The sequence below is a fragment of the Triturus cristatus genome, chromosome 10 (genome assembly GCF_964204655.1).
Source record: "Triturus cristatus chromosome 10, aTriCri1.1, whole genome shotgun sequence".
Lineage (NCBI taxonomy): Eukaryota > Metazoa > Chordata > Amphibia > Caudata > Salamandridae > Triturus > Triturus cristatus.
The window spans coordinates 869,895,812-869,914,141 of record NC_140593.1 but is presented as its reverse complement, the minus strand read 5'-3'; the positions used below and the strand labels follow the sequence as shown (position 1 = coordinate 869,914,141).

Here is an 18,330-nt window from a genome sequence, read left to right as displayed (position 1 = left end):
GCTTGAGCACCCAACAGCCAAAATTCTTGAATCAAGCCCTGAACTGCCTTACGGCACTGTGCTGTCACTAGCGCTAGATCAGAAAAAACTCTCATGTGAGCATTATCAAAACTAGCAAAGGGTTTTTGTCAAATTGCCAAAGCCAGAATCTTTTCTTTGGTACGTAAGTCTGAGAATTTCACGAATATTGTCCGGGGATACTTGGCATCTGCTGATTGCTGCGTCGGAACCCTGTGTGCTCTCATGATAGATAAATCATGAGGTGCTGTTGGCAGTATACACTTCTTAATGAGAAGGTTCATCAACTGAGCAACATTCTGAAATCCCCCCCCTGCGTCTCACTTCCTTTCAGAATGCCAATAAATGTTAAGTTTCTACGTCTTGACTGATTCTCTATCATTTCCAGTTCATTTTCCAGCTGACGTAGTTTATTTAATTCCCGGAGAATGATTTTATCATACTTTTGGAGTATATCCTGAAGGTAAGATCTTTTCTGCTCGGTTTAGGTAACTGCACCAAGCTTTACTCAATTTTAGACAGTCTTTGATGAAGTGTTTAAATGTCAAATACTTGCTGTATTTTCAAGCCAGGAACCTATGTTAAAATTACCTCCAACAGTGGTCGCAGCGGTTCAGGCGCAGTATCAATAGACAGATCTGAATGATTTACTTCCAAGGAGGATTTTTTGAATATTGACCACAATCCCTGTAGTTTCTCCCTGATGTAGCCTACTTTGCTTCTCCTGTGCCAGCACTTGACCCTCGGTTACTTCTGCGGGAGTACCTACTACCCCCGAGTTTCCTACTGACCTTGATGACAATGGTGGGTCAGGTATAGTCACCACCTGAGCCTATTCTACATTCGTTAGGTCATGTGGACTTGACACTGCCCCAGCTTGTGCTAGACTTGCATGAGGGTTGTTTTTTTAAACAAAATGTACCTTTTAAAATCTGTATTGATTCTTTATTGCTTGAATAACAAAAATCATTGCAATTAAAACTTTTTACAACAACATGATATAAAAAAGAAAAACTCTATTAGAATTTCATTAGACAATAAGCGCCTATACAAAAAGTGGATCTTAGATGACATGCTATACCAGTACATTAAAACCACTTAAATGCTTCCTTTAAAACAAACGCAATCCAGTCTATTAAAAAATTATAGTTTCACTCAGGAATATGCGGGGAAAAACCAGTTAATCTTATGTTACATTGTGCAAATAAACTTTAAAATACATCTGAACCCAAGCTATATCAATATGTTTCAAAGTGCAAATGAGCTAAATGGGGTCTCTGTATATTTTAGAAACCTGTTATCTAAGGCAGACCCTGTTCAAAATAAATTTCATTGTGCAAACAAGCTATGAAAGTGCCTCATTGTTTTTAGGTCTCGCCAACGTAGGAAAAAGAGCTTTTGGAATCTCTTCACTTGTTGGCCTAAATACGTGCATGCGTTGCATTGCTTTCAATGGCAATGCGTGCACGTTTGGCGATTTCCTTGCGGGAGCAAGCTTTGGCACCATGTGTTAGCAGTTATCGCTTGTGGTGCTGCTCGCTCCGGCAAGGGAAACGCTTTCACTTTTGCTGACAGTTCATTTCTGCACTCGCCCTTCTTCTCTCTCTCTGTCTTCTCTCTCCTTTCGTCCTGCCTCTTCCCTCATTCCACCCCTTTCCTTTGCTCCCTCATTCCATTTTCTTCTTCCCTCTATGTTTCGGCTCGTCCTGCTATTTTCTTCTGCGTCTCCTGGAAGAAGATGCTACCATTCAATACAATATCGCTGTGTTGTCTCGACGAGCGGTCCAGGCCCTGTTAAAGGGAGGTTGCTTGGGGTACATGTTTTCAGATGCTCTGCCCTCCCCCCCGTCTGTTTCTCAGACTCTGGCTCGGTTTCTGCTCTGACTCATGCCTCTGTCATGCACCTCTCTCCTGGAGCCGTGGCAGCTGCAGCCCTGCTCTGCTGAGGCAGCTGAGACTGCACCCCGAGCTGAAGAGCGCAGAGGACCACGGGAGATGGGAGTGCGCCGCGGAGGGACAGAGAGAGGTTTGGAGCGAGTGACGGGGGTCTCTTCATGTCCAGCGCGTGAGAATTGCGTGCATCCATCGTCCTCTTTTCAGAACTCTCCACTCTATGCCCACTTCTTAATGTCACGCAGAAGGCTGAACTCTAGGCTAACATGGAGCTGTCCTGGGCTCCCTTCCTGCCACGGGTGCACGTGGCCAGGCCGTGTATTATGGCTGAACTCCTTGAGTGCATCTGTGTGGGCTGCACATATCTCCGACATGTCTTCTGGATGTTTTTGGGGTGCTCGTGTTGAGAGTATGCCTTCAGGGTGCATGTTCCAGGATATGTCTTCGGGGTACACACGTCCGGGGTATGCCTTAAAGGTATTTGTTCCAAGGTATGTCTTTAGGTTCTGAGTCTCCGAGGCATATTTTCATGGAGCATGTTCCAACACATGTCTTTGGGGTGCTTGTGTCCTGGGACTGTCTTCAGGAAGCATGTTCCAAGAAATAACTTTGGGATACGGGTGTCAGTGGCATGTGTACTGAGTGCATGTTCCAAGACATGCTTCCAGGGTCTAGGTGTCTGGGTATGTTTTTAGGGTACATGTTCCAAGACATGTCTTTGGGGTGCAAATATCTGGGGCATATCTTCACGGTGCATGTCTTAAGACATACTTATTTGGTCTGGGAGTTCGGGACATGTCACCAGCATGAGCTCCTCTGTATGTCATTTGAGTAGAAGGCCAGCGGTAGCGGAAGTGACATCACGTACCCTTGTACCACCTTCGTGACATCACCTGATTGATCCCTTGTGCCACCATTTCTTGCTTCCTATTTGCTGCTGTTGGGCTAAGAAAGAGCAACAAGCATTGGCATAGCCAATAGGTCTCGCCTTTGGGACCTTATATGTGTTTAACCATGCAACAGTTAATGTTGGTGCACCAAGGATATTATGCTGCATAACTAAATACTTATAAGGTCCCAAAAGCGAGACCTATTGGCTATGCCAATGCTAGTTATAATATCTTTTGGGTCAGGTTACCGTAGCAGCATAAGCACTACATTGTTCAAGATGTCCACATTGTGCAAATAAGCAGTGAAAGTGCCTCAAAGTTTTCACAATTACTATTGGGACTAATTTCCATAGCAGCATAGACACTAAGACATACAGAATGTCAGGGACCTTAAAACAACCTCAATGATTCTTAATTCATTAAGGAAGCTATTAAATAGCAGATACCAGGAGTTTTTCAGCAATGGTTGAAAACTTTATCAATTGACATAGCAGGGGAATCAACTCACCCGATAAACATAAAATAAGAGCACTCTTTTGCTTTCCCTGTTTGATCAAGGGATATTCAGTAAGGAGGAGGCTGAGCTGACTAATTATAGACAAAGATTGCATTTGCAATGAAACAACGTCAGCCTCAGCTCTGGCTTCCCCTACAAAAGTATCTTCTTCTGTTGAGCACGATGAGTGAACATTCTCCATAATATCGGTAGAATGCACTTCCCTTGTTACTGGTAATTAATTAGTGCTTGCCAGTATCCTCTTCTCTCTCCATCCTGCCATCTGGCACTGGCATGCCTCTTATGCTGTTTTGGTAGAACTGGGGTAGTTGGGATATTCCATGTCTTTTTCGGGCGCTGTTGTCACATAATATTGGGACCCAAGTGCTCCCTCTAGACGCATGACTCCTCACATGCTGCATCCACCTACCTTAGGTTTGTGGGCCAGCCCCGTGCTCCCACTAGTCAGTAGCCAAATCTGTCCTGGAGCTTCCACTAGTCAGTAGCCAAAACTGCGCTGGAGCTTCTGAGCCTCGACACTTCAGCTCCTCAGCTTCAGCTCATCATCGAATTCTTGTAAGTCTGGCTGTTACCCTCAACTGTGCTCAGCGTTGCGGTCAGGCGTAGTGAGCAATTCCATTAGCCATTCCCTTAGCGCCGAATACAGCTGCCATGTCACACTAGGTGGTGAGAGACCTCACTCCAGTACCCAATCTCTGGCCGTCAACTAAACAGAAACCAGAGGCGCCACCAAAAAGTTTGTAACGGGCGTCCTAGCAGTCAGTCATGCGGGCTCCTCCGACTGCTGCGAGCTCTGCTCTACTCATTTACTGAGCCTCTAGAATTGATGTGTATTCCCAGATACTTATATGATTGATCCACTGCAATCCTGTTGCCACTGTAAGCCTCCCCCGGATACCTTTTCCTTCTGAATGTTATTACCTTTGTTTTCTTCAGGTTGTTGGTAATTGTGTAAGAGTATAGTTGGTTTAAGCGACGTTGTAGTCTAACTCTTGTGAATCTAAATGAATTGAGGTCATCAGTGTATAACAAATTACTTATCCGTTCACCACCTAGCTTTGGGAGGGTGACTGCTGATAGAATTATAGATTGAGGCAGGTTGGAGATGAACAGGTTAAAAAGTAGGATGGTGAACACGCACTCCTGCTTTTCACAACACGTTATGGAGATTTCCTGGATACGCAGGTGCCACCATCATCTAATTTGATTTGGATCCATAAATTGGTGTGCAGCAGGATTAAGGACTCCAAACGTTTGGAAGGAATTCCCCATTTTGAAAGATTGGACCAAAGATCCCCCCTTGGTGCATGATCAAACGCCGCTTTTCAGTACAGCAGGGAATGTGCAGAGGTTGCTTTGTTAACCAGGACTGATATTGCTAGCAAGTTGGACAATGTACAAGATTTAGCTGTAAAACCAGTTTGATTTTTTGGAATAATATCCTATGATTCCACTCATAGCTGCCGGTCCTCCAGGAGTGGACTATCTTGGAATTTGGCTCCATTGTCAAGGAGTGCAATAAATCTACAATTGCTTGGATCAGATCTGGAGCCCCTTTTGTGAATGGGATGTATTATGACCCGAGCCATGATTCGAGTATTGTTGAGCACCTCAGGCAGTAGTTGAAGAGTGAGGATAGCCTACATGCCCAAAATGTGATTGTTCTGTTCGAAACGAGACTGGGGGACTCCATTGGACCCTGGAGCCCTGTCTGTCTTTGTCTTAAATATTACATGGTACAGCAGGTTTTTAGGAAGGACATTTCCGTAGCAGAGCAGGGCAGACCATCCTGGTCTTGAGGCAGGACAGTCTGACTTTTGCATTTGAACATTGGAGGTCCCCATCCGTTGTACGGTCTGCAACCTCATTTGCCAAGAAATGCCTGGAAAGAAAGGATGCCCATTCTGGTTCTATGACAGTGGCAAAACCACACCTACTGCCTCTGTTTATTTGCTTTTTCACCATGGTCAAAATGTTCTTGTAATTGGATTTCTTACTCTCACATAAGAGGGTCACCCGGAGCTGGTGTGAATGTTTTTGTTGATCTTCATAAAATGCCTGCCTGAAGTTTTCTGTGCCAGCTTGAAGATCAATTTGCTCCTTCGATCCAGGGTTGTTTCAAATGCCCCTTAGGGCCTTGATGTGGGCTTTCTTTAATTGCTGAATTGTTGTCGGGACAATGGCTTGCTTAGCAAGACCATGCAGTCAGTTTGATCTTGAAAATTTAGCAAGGAGCAGGGTGATAAGGGTTGTCCATTTAGTGATCAGTGACACTACGTCTGGGATCTCCTCAGTGGGTATTATGCATTCAGCCTTAATGTTGCTGCTGGAAGTAGTGCTCCATTTGAGATGCTTAAGGTACACCAGTGTATATACTTTTGCACTTGACACTGGCTGCATCATGATAAGACAGGCTCAATTGTGTTATGATTACTTGGGGACAGTGATTGCTCTCGGTAGGCGGAACAATGTAGTAGCTTTCTACTAAGGTTAGCCTTTCCTTATTACAAGTGGTGTAATTGAGATAAGAGCAGGGTTTTCCATTGGTTCCTGACCAGATAGGTGGCATGCTCTGTGAAAATTGACTACTCAATACTTTGAAGCCCATACTATTGAGTTGTGAGACCATGAGTTTTCTTAATAGACTATGAAGGCAGCCCCTCACCCTGGATTGTTTCGTAATGTTCTGGGGGCTTCCTGGGGGGATCTTATCAGAGTCCTCTTGGAGGTCTTGAAATAGATGCGTATTGAAATCCCCAGTCTGCCAGGGAATGAGCCCTGATTAAGTCACAAAGAATCAATATGAAGATGTTGAGTTTTATCCTCTTCTCACTGGCATCTGGTTTGATGTAAACATTGATCAACAGCAGGGGATGCTCTCTTGGAACGTAAATAGATCGATGTTCCCCATGCAATTTTACTGAGGTAAATATGGACAATCCACCCTTTGATCTAACAAACTTATGGTCTCTGAGGGGCAGCTTCCTATACTCAATGAAGCCTACTATGGTTGGCCCATGTTTCCTGTAGGGCTATGATATCGTGGCTGTTTAGGAAAGCTATTAAATTGATGGACTGGAATTTCTGCTGGAGACTGTTGATATTCAAGGATCAGACAAACAGCTGGAATGGCTTGGGGCACAAGGGCACCAAGCAATTGATTATCTCGGGGTGTCTGCACGACAGGGCTGAAGACAACCAATTCCATTCATTTTTGAGGGATCAAAATGGATCACTCTTACTTTACTACTGTTTGGAAATGTGCAACCCAGAGCATTTTTTTCGAATTATATAGGGCTCCTTCTTGGACATCTCTGTAGGTGCCTGTGGTTCAGCCAAAATGACTGGTAACCTGTCGCTTTGAGGGGTCTGATTCTAATGCTCCATGCATTAACTGCCCCTGTACTGAATTGAATTGACTGAGCTAGAGTAGGTGAGGAAAGGAATTTCCTTTCAATTCGGAGTATTATATTGAGAAATGAAGCTGTTGCTGTGGCACAGTTAGCCAGATGACCAGTTGGAACTTTGCATTTTGCTTTGGACCTAAAACAGAAATTATAATAAGACTTCACCAACTGGAAAGAGTGCACTGAGATCTGATCTATCCCAGATATTGTGAGAGTTTTTCATAAAGGTATTAAGGCAATCTATAACATTTTTCTAAAATACTAGAACTTAGAAAACACTTAAGCTGAGTGCCATGCATCCCAATAAACGATGTCAAGTTGACAGCTTGATCATAGCAGATGTTCCAGACTCCGAGATTTTTTGCAGAAAGTTTGAGGCTGAAGTGTAACCACTCAACAAATCCATCTGACATCATTGGAGCCTGTATCAGCTACTGCTTCCAGTCTCACCTCACAAAAGCTATTTCACATCCCGAAAGGTTTCCAAGTCTGAAGTAAAGCTTTTGACTAGTAGGAGCTACAACGTTTCTTTTAGCCATGGCCACTCACATGTCTGCTGCAGGGAGTGTCTAGATCTGAGTCTAATACCCCTCAAAACTAAAATTGAAATCTTAAATTTCCATTGATTTTATATCAAACAGGTTTTGTTTTTGCTATAATCTGATCTCTTTATACCATTTTCATTTCTGAGACATTTTACTCACTGAATTGTTCTCTAATTTGGTTTGAACATAAGTTATTTTTTTCATGGCTGTATTGTCGTTTTGTCAAGCGGTTGCTCATAACCTACATACCTTTTCAAAGAAGAACTTTGCTGCAAATGCAAATCTACAGGGGTGAGCTGGAAATCATTACATATATACATTTATCTTTTTTAGTAATCACTGTATTTAATTCTTTAAGTGGTTCTGAAACAATTTACTTTGTGGGGGTCTTGCCATCAATGTTACATCACTGAAGCCACAGAGATTGTGGAAAAAACAAGCATTTCAAAAGACATAGTACAACAAATAAGCCACACCCATTCAGCTGGTCAGTGGTGAAGATGTGCATTTTGTGTAGCCACTGTTGCATTTTAAACTACACTAGTGCAAATATATATAACTAAAGCATGGCATTCTAGAACTAGCATTTTTTTCTTTGAAAAGACCTCAAACGTTTAACTGACACCGTGTTACTGATAAACTTGTATAGCACACAGATGGCAATGTTTGGAAATCGGGTTTCAGCAAATATGTATTATTTGCATTTCACAAAATAAACTGTCTTTGGTCCTATTTAAATCTTTGGCTATGTCACACCTTAGAATTACAAACAAATGTGCTCCATTTGTACTTCCAAATTTTTAAATATTCGTATAGTTATTATACAGGTAGTTACATTTTGCTATGCATTAGACTAAAACTGACATCCCACAGCAAGACTGTCAGATAGTTCACTTTACAAAATCCACAAACTTTTTAGTCAGAAAAAACAAAAGTAAACAGAAATTTCCATGTAACCCCTTCGATGCGCATGACGGAGCGGTTCCGTCATGCGCATCGGTTGCGCTGTGCGGATGATGGAACCGCTCCGTCATGACCCCGCCCACGCTCGAACCCTTCAGCACAGCGCGGTAATCCGCGCCGCACTGAAGGGGTTAAAAGAATACGCAGCAATTTGACTGAAGACATAGCTTGTCATTTGAACCCCTGTACCCCTACTTTCAGCACCTATTACTCTTGATGAAGCCCAGTCACTCTCACATCATAGCTGTGAGTTCTCAATTTATTTAAACACCTACATCTCTCATCAGGCCTTAGTAAACATTCTCTTTGCCACCAGGCACTGCTTAGTCATTAATTGGTGCCAAAAACAAAATTTAGGTTTGGTGGACAATGGTGCACTGGGCAGTGCTTGATCAGTTGAGATTTTGGGGTGAAAAGATTTGCTGATGTAGCAGAACCTCTTGGTCTTTGGCCTCCAGAAACCATTCATTTCTTCCTTGATTTCCCTGCTAACCTTTGTTCTCCTCATCGGCATTGGTCTAGGCTGTTGCACCCTCCCACGTTCACTTCTCAGTGATAAGGCACTAGTGGGCCCGGCTGGTGCATGGCACTGATAGCCGGTGCACTTAGACCAGGCCACCTCAACTCTGCACAAGCAATTACATTGTTTGCCCTGTCTCATAGCTGAAAGTAGTGTTGGTCTGTTTTACAGCTAGTTCATCAGATAATCACTATCACAGCAGTGAGTAGAGGAGCAATAGAGAGATGTACAAGGAAGTAATAGTCACGTAGTCCAATGTTTTTGCCTGCAACTTTGGTATGTAAAAATTTGGCATCAAAGCCAGAATCCTACACAAAGTTCAGTTTGCCAGTAGCTGTCTAGAGGAGAACACAACTGAACTAAATCAAAAAGTAATTCTCATTTATTTCCTAAACTGTTCCTAAAATCCCTGTTTTTGAATGCACCCTGCCCCTGCTCTTCTTAGATTGTCAACAATCATTCATTCAATGCAGTTAGCATCAAGCTGAAGGAATGGCTGCCAAGTATGTCAAAGTGGTGCAACATCTTCACCTTGCCCTAAACCTTTAGGCAAAGGCATAATGCATTCTGGGACTTAAAGGATTACCCCATATATTGTAAGTACAGATTTAAAAATTGCAGCAAGTAGACTGATGTTGGCTATTAGGCCTTTACTGGCTATGGTGTCGCTCAAAACATAGGACCACCTGACAGCAAAGTGCACACCTCCATCAAAGTGTACTTTTAGCACCTATGTCCTTCAGGACTGGTTATTAAGGTTTAAGATGAGGGAGAAGAGAGAGTTCACACAAATCACACATTATCTATTGCTAAGTATTAATATAGAATTTAGCATTTGTTTTCCTTTGTAACTTGGTACTTTCATGTCTACATTCATAACCAGAGAGTAAAACTGCAAGTATTAGAATTCAAGTGAAGTGAATCTCTCCTTCAGGAAGCACCTCAAGACCTGGCTTTTCGAGCAGTAGCGGCGCCCCCCTCCCAGCGCCTTGAGACCCTCGCGGGTGAGTAGCGCGCTCTATAAATGTTCCTGATTAATTGATTTAGAATTGATGGACAGGTACTCTGTCGGACATCTGCAAGGTTGTCCTCAAACTTTTTGTCTTCATTCTCCTGTTTTCACGACTGGTTTTTGTTGACTCTTAGGACTTTGAGAACTTTACCACTGGTAAGCAGTGCTAAAATGCACTCCACTTTAAACATTGTAACATTGACTTACACCAAATTGCCATATTCAATTTATTTGTAAGTACCTAGTAAATTGGTGCTACATGTACTTAGACTGAGATCCCTTTTGAGTAGGCCCTAACTGAACATCAATGTGGAGGACACTAATTAAGTTTGATTACAAACTATATTGTTTTGAAGCCCACATTAGATTTTTCTGGAACCCCCACAGTATTCCAAGAGTGACAGTTGAGAATAATTTACTCTGGTTTTTTCTACTATAGGACTGGTGAAAACTGAATTGTTACCAACCTTTTTGTAGGTTTTCCTCAATATATTGTTCACATTTGAGCACATAATTGGTTTCACAGTGAGCACAATGTTTTAGACAAATTTCAATGTGATTGTGGTTTCTTTTTCTTTCCTTTTTTTGTATCAACGTCAATGTCTTGAATAGGTATGAATTTGTGGTACCAAATGAATCAGAGGCCAAGTTTATTAAATAAAATGTCCTCTATGTGGAAAAAAAGCATGTATGAACTTTACAACCACATTTTGCTGTTTGTAGTTTACTAGTGTGCATGCAACACTTAAGTAGCCCTTTCATCATGTCTCAGGCCTTCCATCACAACTTATGGGTGCAGTTTTACACTGCCATATCGACCTGACAAAATAAGCCTCTTCCCAGGCCTAAATCTTCCTTTTTAATACTTCTGTGTCACCACTAGGTTAGACCACAAACAATCCATAAGGCAGGCCGCAGTGTATTTAAAATGTAGGACATGTATTATTAACTTTTCCATGTCCTGGTAGTCATAAACTCTTAAATTTGTTATTTGCTGCTATATGGCCTACCCCCACATAGGATAGCATTGGGTTAACATATTACATTTAAGTGATCGCTTTCATTTTGGAGCAAGTAGGAATGTCAAGTTTGGTGTCTGGGAAATTATAACTAAGAATCCTCTTTAATGGTAAAGTCAGATTTTAAGTTGCAAGTTTGAAAATGCCACTTTTAGAAAGTTGGAGTTTCCCTGCCATATTTGGTGCCTGCAGCCTGTCCCTGGTTAGCATGACTGGGTTTAGTTGGACTTTGTTTATTCCTCTGAGACTACCACACAAGAGAGGGATTAGGTGTGTCTGAGTAGGCCATCAACTAGTAGGATTGGGACGGTGCTGGGCACAACCCCACTTGCAACTGAATAGGCTAAGTCCTGCCTTCACACAAATGACTTGTCACCACTGCTTTATTCATGCAGCCAGCTTGGAGTCAGCACAAGAGAGGCAAGAAACTTCAAGGACTTCAAAGGAAATTCTCTATAAACTTTTTCTACTTCAAAGTGGGCACCTAATATAAATATTGGACCCTCAGACCCAACTCTTCAGTACACTCCTGAACCTGTCGATACTACAGTAAAAGGACTACTGTGCTTCTCTGCTGCCAGAAGGACTTTTAAACGGCTGCCCAGCTGCCTGCTTTCCTACTAACTGAGAAGGAAAACTGGACCTACACCCTTTATCCCAGGCTGAAGTGACTCCAAGGTTCAACTGACTGACCTCCTGTTATGGGCAATAGGGACATAACAAGCTCCTGAAGATCCCTGTAACTGCCCAGCTGACCTGCTGCCTTGACCTTCCTGAGGCCAGGTGTTCTCTGCTAGAGTAAGTTCCTGACAATCAAGAGAGGTCCCCACGTCCTTTGGTGTAGCATCAGTTGAGCTCCCCTCCAAAGAAAAGGAGAAATCCTGAAGTATTGAGCTTTTCGGTCATTCCGTTTATACCAAGATCTTGCCACCTGCACAACCCGACAACGCAAAGCTCTGGTAATCCCTGGCTCTTTGCGCTACAGCGACCACTAGCAACACCTGGCAACATGAGAGCTGCACTTTGCACTACAGGTTCGACAGCTCACATTGACCACCAATGGAAAGCTTCATCAATGACTTTCGGCAACGCCTGAAATGTTCTTTTCACTACAGCGACTATCCGCGACACCCAGACTGCTCTTTGTGCTAATTCGATGATGTTGGAAATGGACCCAAACATTTTGCCTTTCTCCTCCTTTTTTGTTGAATTCATTTGTGTTGGCTTTTGGACAATGGGAACTTTACAACTGCTAACCAGTGGTAAAGTGCATGTTTTCTCTGCTTAAAACATGGTAACATTGGCTTATCCACAATTGGCATATTTAGTTTACTTATAAGTCCTTAGTAAAGTGCACTATATGTTCAGAGGGCCTGTAAATTCAATGTTACAATGGGCTTTCTGTGCTGATTGTGTCAGCCACTTAAGTAGCCTTTTAAACATGGCTCAGGCCTGCCATTGCAGAACCTGTCTGTGCTGTTTTAAACTGCCATTTAGACTTGGCAAGTTAACCCTCCTGCAAGGCCCAAACCTTCGTTTTTAATAAAGAGAGGTCACCACTAAGGCAGGTCCTGGACAGTACTTTTAAGTTTTACATGTCCTAGTAGTGAAAAACTATTACATTTGTTTTTCACTAGTACAAGCTCTATCTCTCCCATAGGTTAACATTGTGATTACCTTATTACAGCTTATGTGTCATTTCCAATTGTTTAGAGATGTGACCCCCAAGTTTGGTGCCTCTTGAATTGCAATTTAAAATCCTAACTCATGGTGAAGTTTGATTTTAAATTGTAATTCTGAAAATGCCACTTATAGAAAGTTGCCATTTTCTTACTTTAGCCATTTGCCTTCTGCCTATTGCTTAATATACATACACGTCTGGGGTGGGTGACACCTGGGCGTTGTGCATTCACTTTAGACATCCACACACAAATTTAATTTAGGTGGGACTGATGAGCAATCAATATCCTGATGGGCCATTCTGGGCAGGATGGGAGGGAGGAGCTGGCACACTTGAATAGGCTGTGTCCTGTTCCCACACAAAGGTCTGCATACCCCCCCTCCAGTGAGTCTGGATCCAGGGCAAGAAGGGCAGGGACTCTGTGCACTTGAAAAGCCTCTCTTTGAAGTACACCCACTTCAAAGGCAGAACTGGGTATAAGTACCACCAACTCAGTACACTTCTGGATCTGTGGGTACTCTGCCCGAAAGAGGGTCAGCTATATTTCTGAAGCGACAGGTTCTCTGCTAGACTGCTGCTCTGCTGTCTGAACTGCTACCTGCTGCCCACATGCCTGGGAGTGAGAAGGACTGGACTGGATCTGCATCTCTCCAACCTAGAACCAGAGTGACTCAAAGGGAGTGTCTGCTTGTCTCCTGTTGGAAGTCTCAGGGACATTAAAGACTTCAATCCATAAGTTGTGCCAATCCAGTCCTGGGCCCTTAGAAGTGGGTATAAAGTTCTGCAACTGCCAAAATCCACTCATCGCTGTTGCTGCACGGCTTGGAATCGACACAAAGCTCATGACGCCGATGCAGCAGCAGCTGCACGTACCAAAGACATTGCATCGCCAACTGCACATTGCCTCCAGTTCCCTATGCATCCTCACCTTGCGCAGCTTGAAGACGATGCATTGGCTACATCTTGGGGTTCAACGAAAACACATCTCTGATTTAGATATCTTGGAACCAACACATTGCCTACATGCTAAGGATCTTGCCATCTGAAAGTCTTGCCCTGCTGAGTTGTGCAAATCCAGTCCTGGGCCCTTGGAAGTGGGTATAAAGTTCTGCAACTGCCAAAATCCACCCATCGCTGTTGTTGCAAGACTCAGAACCGACACATCACTCTTGATGCCGATGCATTGCAGCAGCTGCACGTACCAAAGACATCGCATCGCCGACTGCGCATCACATCGCCTCCAGTTTTCTATGCATTCTCGCCTCGTGCAGCTCGAAGACGATGCATCGCCTACATCTTGGGGTTCAACGAAAACACATCTCTGATTTGCATGTCTTGGAGCCAACACATCGCCTATATCTTAAGGATCTACGCCAATGCATCACCTCCTTTGCTCCTCGCATCTCATCCTTAATGTCAACGCAAACTCGAACCAAAGTACTGTTTCAGTGGGCCAAGGCTGGTCCCTGCTCCATCGAGTTAAGCCTGATATTTTGGCTTTGACCCGGTTCGGTATGACCAAAGAGCCCCAGTTGCCACTTTATGCTTTTAAGCACAATAATTTATAAATATGTGTAACTTCGGTTATACTCATTGGATTTTTTTTTCACTTTGGGTTTACTTATTTACTGTTTGAGGTGTTGCACAAATACTTTACACATTGCCTCTTAAGTTAAGCCTGACTGCTCTGTGCCAAGATACCAGTGGGTCAGCACAGGTAAATTTATGGTGTGTATCTCACTTACCTTGACTAGGACTGTAGTTCCTGCTTGGAGAGGGTGCCTACCTCTGCCTATCAGAAAATCAATCTCTAACAGCAGACCATCAGTGACGCTCTGCCTGCTCCTTGTGGCCCTTTCCACCACAAATGGAACTCCTCACACTGGACTATGCTGGTAATTCTTTCTGCAGGGCTAACCTGGTCCCTGTATCTGGCCCGCACTCTATTACGGTCAGCCTGAGCTTGTGACTTTCACCTGATTTCGCACCCCCAAATAACCGCAAGTGGAAATGTGTGCTTTTTGGCACTTTATTTACCTGAACTCTTTAAAATTGCATATCTCCAGTTCTACTGAATGAATTTTGGTCGTTTTTGATGTCAAATCACTTGTCACATTTTCTCCATTTTTCTACATTGGAGTTGGGTTTTTCATGTGTTGTGTTTTTACTTCATTATTGTTTGGAGTGCTACATAAATGCTTTACACATTGTCTCTAAGTTAGGCCAGACTGGGTTTGAGCCAAGTTACCAGAGGGTTAAGCACAGGTTAATTTGGAGTTTACTTGTGTTTCACCCTGGCAGAGATTGTGGTTGCTTTTTAAGTAGGGTTTCACCCCCACTTAACCACTAACCCAATTTCCAACATGCTCCAACATCCACTTTTTGTAAGGGCCATACAATATAACATTCATATTCATATTTTGCATTTATCAAGGGGAGGGCTCTGGGTATATCAAGCTGTGCAGCAATCTTTCATTTGCTATGAGTTGCAAATACTACAGGGCCAGATTTATCAGTAAACAACACAGCGCAACGCAGCACGCCTACTTACTGCACTGTGACAAATGGAGATGGCATGAATGCAACATATTCACTAACATATGGTGCCTCCCTACTCTCTCACTACACCTGCACACTCAGTGCAACCTAGCACCAATGCATGTACAATTGCACCATGGTGGAAGGGTGCCTGTTTTGCAGGCGGGATTGTTTTTGTGCAAGAAGGGGCATCCTTAGAAGTGTTTTCCTCTTTCTATGTGTGCTGCAGAATGCAGCACACTTAGAACGAAGAAAAAACATGGAGAAATAAAGATATTTATTTTCATTGCGCCTCTATCGGGAATTTCTAGTATTTTGATGCATTCCCAGATTTACCAGTCTTGGTAAATCTGGGAATGCGCCAAAATCCATGGGAACACCCACTCATCCACCACAGAATGCCTTCCCCAGGCAGAGAAATGCAAGGCAGTTCCTTGCGCTACCCTAGATCTACTAATCAGCACACTGTCACACAAGCTGGCCTTGCGTTGCTTGGTGAACCTGACTTAAAGGATTGATTTGCCTTTGCATCACCTTGAGTGACACAACGGCAATGTAATCCTATGATAAATCTTGACCCAGATCTCTCAAGAAGACTCATGTCACATATAGTAGTTCACTCAATGTTTTATATTTTAGTATTTGTAATTTTGCATTACTAACTGAGTAGAAAGCAGCCTTCTGTTCTCTAAAAATAGGTAATGAAAAGAGGGCGCCCTCAATTTCTCTTCTAGCCATCTCAAAAACTCATGTCAGATCTGTTGGTGGGGCAGAACTACTGCCAATCACCAAATTAGTGAGAGAGGAAGAAATCAGGCTATCAAATTACTCACTAGAAGCAACAAGCTGGCACTTATGTTTTTTGCGCCGCAACTCCTCTTGTGTGACTGAAGCTTTCACAGCTACTATCTGCACTTTACACACTCTGATATTCAGGGAGAACCTTGTACCTCTGTTGCATTTATTGTACTTGTTCTCTGCATGTTAGGGACATTTGCTCTGCACTTTGCAGGAGTGTACCTGTTCGATTTGGGAGCATATCTTAAAATTCTGCTTGCGCTGATGTATCAGTTGTGTCTGCCAATGAAATTTGCACTTCTGCATTTGCTATATCTGGCTTGGGGGTGTGTGCATCTGTTAAAGACCGAGAGAAAGAGAAAAAAGTTTTTTATTTTATTTATTTATAATTTTTTTGAAATTGTGATCCATGTTTGTATGTAAATGGCAATTCAAATCAGTTATGGCAGGTAATCTGGTACGGTGCATAAGGTAGGGAAAAACCACCAGATCCCCACATGTGTGGCCAGCAGACCACTTATGCTATACATACAAATCCTCTGCTCACGTTCAAAAGTAAATACATACGTTTACATAAAATATCACAATGATGCTTGTCTTTATATTTTCATATGTCTTTAATTCAAGATCTTTAAGCCTTCTTAGCCTACTTTTGAACGTGTGCAGAGGATTTGTTATACACATCTTTCATAGTTGGCACAACAACAACATTCTGGTTTCTGAGAAAAAGCTTGGGCGCTTGTTATTTTCCAAATTAAACACTTAATGTACAGCAGCCTTTTCAAAAAGAGCCAGTACTGTCTATTTGAAATTAACAATGGCCTTGCTGAGGACTGCAGAAATGTCACACGACCACTATGCAAGTTCTTATTAGAAATTTTGAAATTAACCGACTGACTGCTACTAGAACTATGTCTTTTTTCAGGTGTAGCAGATCTGATGAGAAGTGTGGACGTTGCCACATTCAACATATATCAAGAATTATGAGCTAGTTCTTCTACCTCGGAGTATAGCAGTCCTGCTGAGAGGTGAACATCTTCTACACATTAAAGTACACTAGCCCTGCTGGTAGGACATGTTGGTCTTGTCTGGTTAAAGGAACTTCAGCAACACTCGCAAGACAAGGTTTCTATACCATTCAAGGTATGGCAGCCTTGGAGAGTAGTGTTTTTATGTCCCATTCTATGAATAGCTTTATGGATAGCTTGTATGCTTTAGAGAATCTTGCACTTTAAATGCTTGGCACTGAAGGAGAAAATTACAACCCCACGGTCCATTTATATCAGTGGCATCCTAAACCGGTCCATAAGGGTAAAAGCTATGACAGAAGCTCAGATCGCCTTGGGATACAGTTATATAATAATATGATGATTGATCGATATCATGACCACAGGGAGAAGTTACCCATAAAATCCGGTATAGATCTGGCTTTCATGGAATAACGTTAGACACCTGAAAAAAAGTGCCAGTTTGTACACATTATATTTGAAAATTAAACTATAAACACACTGCCAAATTCAACAGAAAAACAGCCCAGCACACTTATAAGTATCAAATGTGTAAAATACACAATAAGGTAGGTTTAAGACAAAACTGTTTTCCCAAAGAAGAGTCGATATGGTCTTGCAATATTGAACTTCATCCTTTATTCATTTTTCTTATAAAAGTGTTTTTTGCAACCGCCAACGCGTTTCGTCCACAATCGGACTTCTTCAGGGCTCACAGTGTATGCTTTGTGCATTTTCACATGACCATTGTCAATGTATTAGACCAATTCATTTGAAAATGCATATATCCGGATAGTGAAATTGTGTCACTTCAGAAATTTCAATGATAAACGTGTGTCGGTCAATAGATGCACCCGTCTCCGCACGATCGTCTGGCTTGAAAGAGTGTTCTCAGCTAGTGAGAACACTTTTTCGAGCCAGACCATGGGGCTTGCAAAAAACGCTTTTAAAAGAAAAATTATTAAAAGGATCAAGTTCAATATTGCAAGATCATATCGACTCTTTGGGAAAACAGTTTTGTCTTAAACCTACCTTATTGTGTATTTTACACATTTGATACGTGTAAGTGTGCTGGGTTGTTTTTCTGTTGTATGGTATTGGAGAGACCAGGTAGGTTACTTCTGGTTTCTCCATATTGGGACCTAGGGGATTGTGTCTCAAGCCCTTTTGCACCTTTTTTCTGGTTAAAATATAGGGATGTCAAGACTGGTGCGGGTATCTATGCTTTGATCCCAAATTCTGTATGATACACTGCCAAATTCACTGAGGCTAAGCTTTTCACTGTATAAAAACAAGCTGACGAATAGGCATTGCTAATGCCTTGCGAGGCATGGACATGTTTATCCACTGCATGGAATCAGTTTCCTTCTTGAAAAGCAAGCCAGAACATTTTTTAAATACAAGTATGTGACAATTGGAAAATGGGGTAGGGGTATGGCCATTTGAGCTCCATTAAAATGATATTGAAAGTATAACTCTTCTTGTAGATATTTCGCTGTAAATATTTTTTCATCGCGATTTT

General features: G+C 42.5%; 1 protein-coding gene across 3 annotated transcripts in view; it reads right to left on the bottom strand.

The window, feature by feature from the left end:
- LOC146796136 (GTPase IMAP family member 8-like) overlaps positions 1–18,330 on the bottom strand; it is a 132,550-nt gene that overhangs the window by 51,221 nt on the left and 62,999 nt on the right. The window lies entirely within an intron of this gene.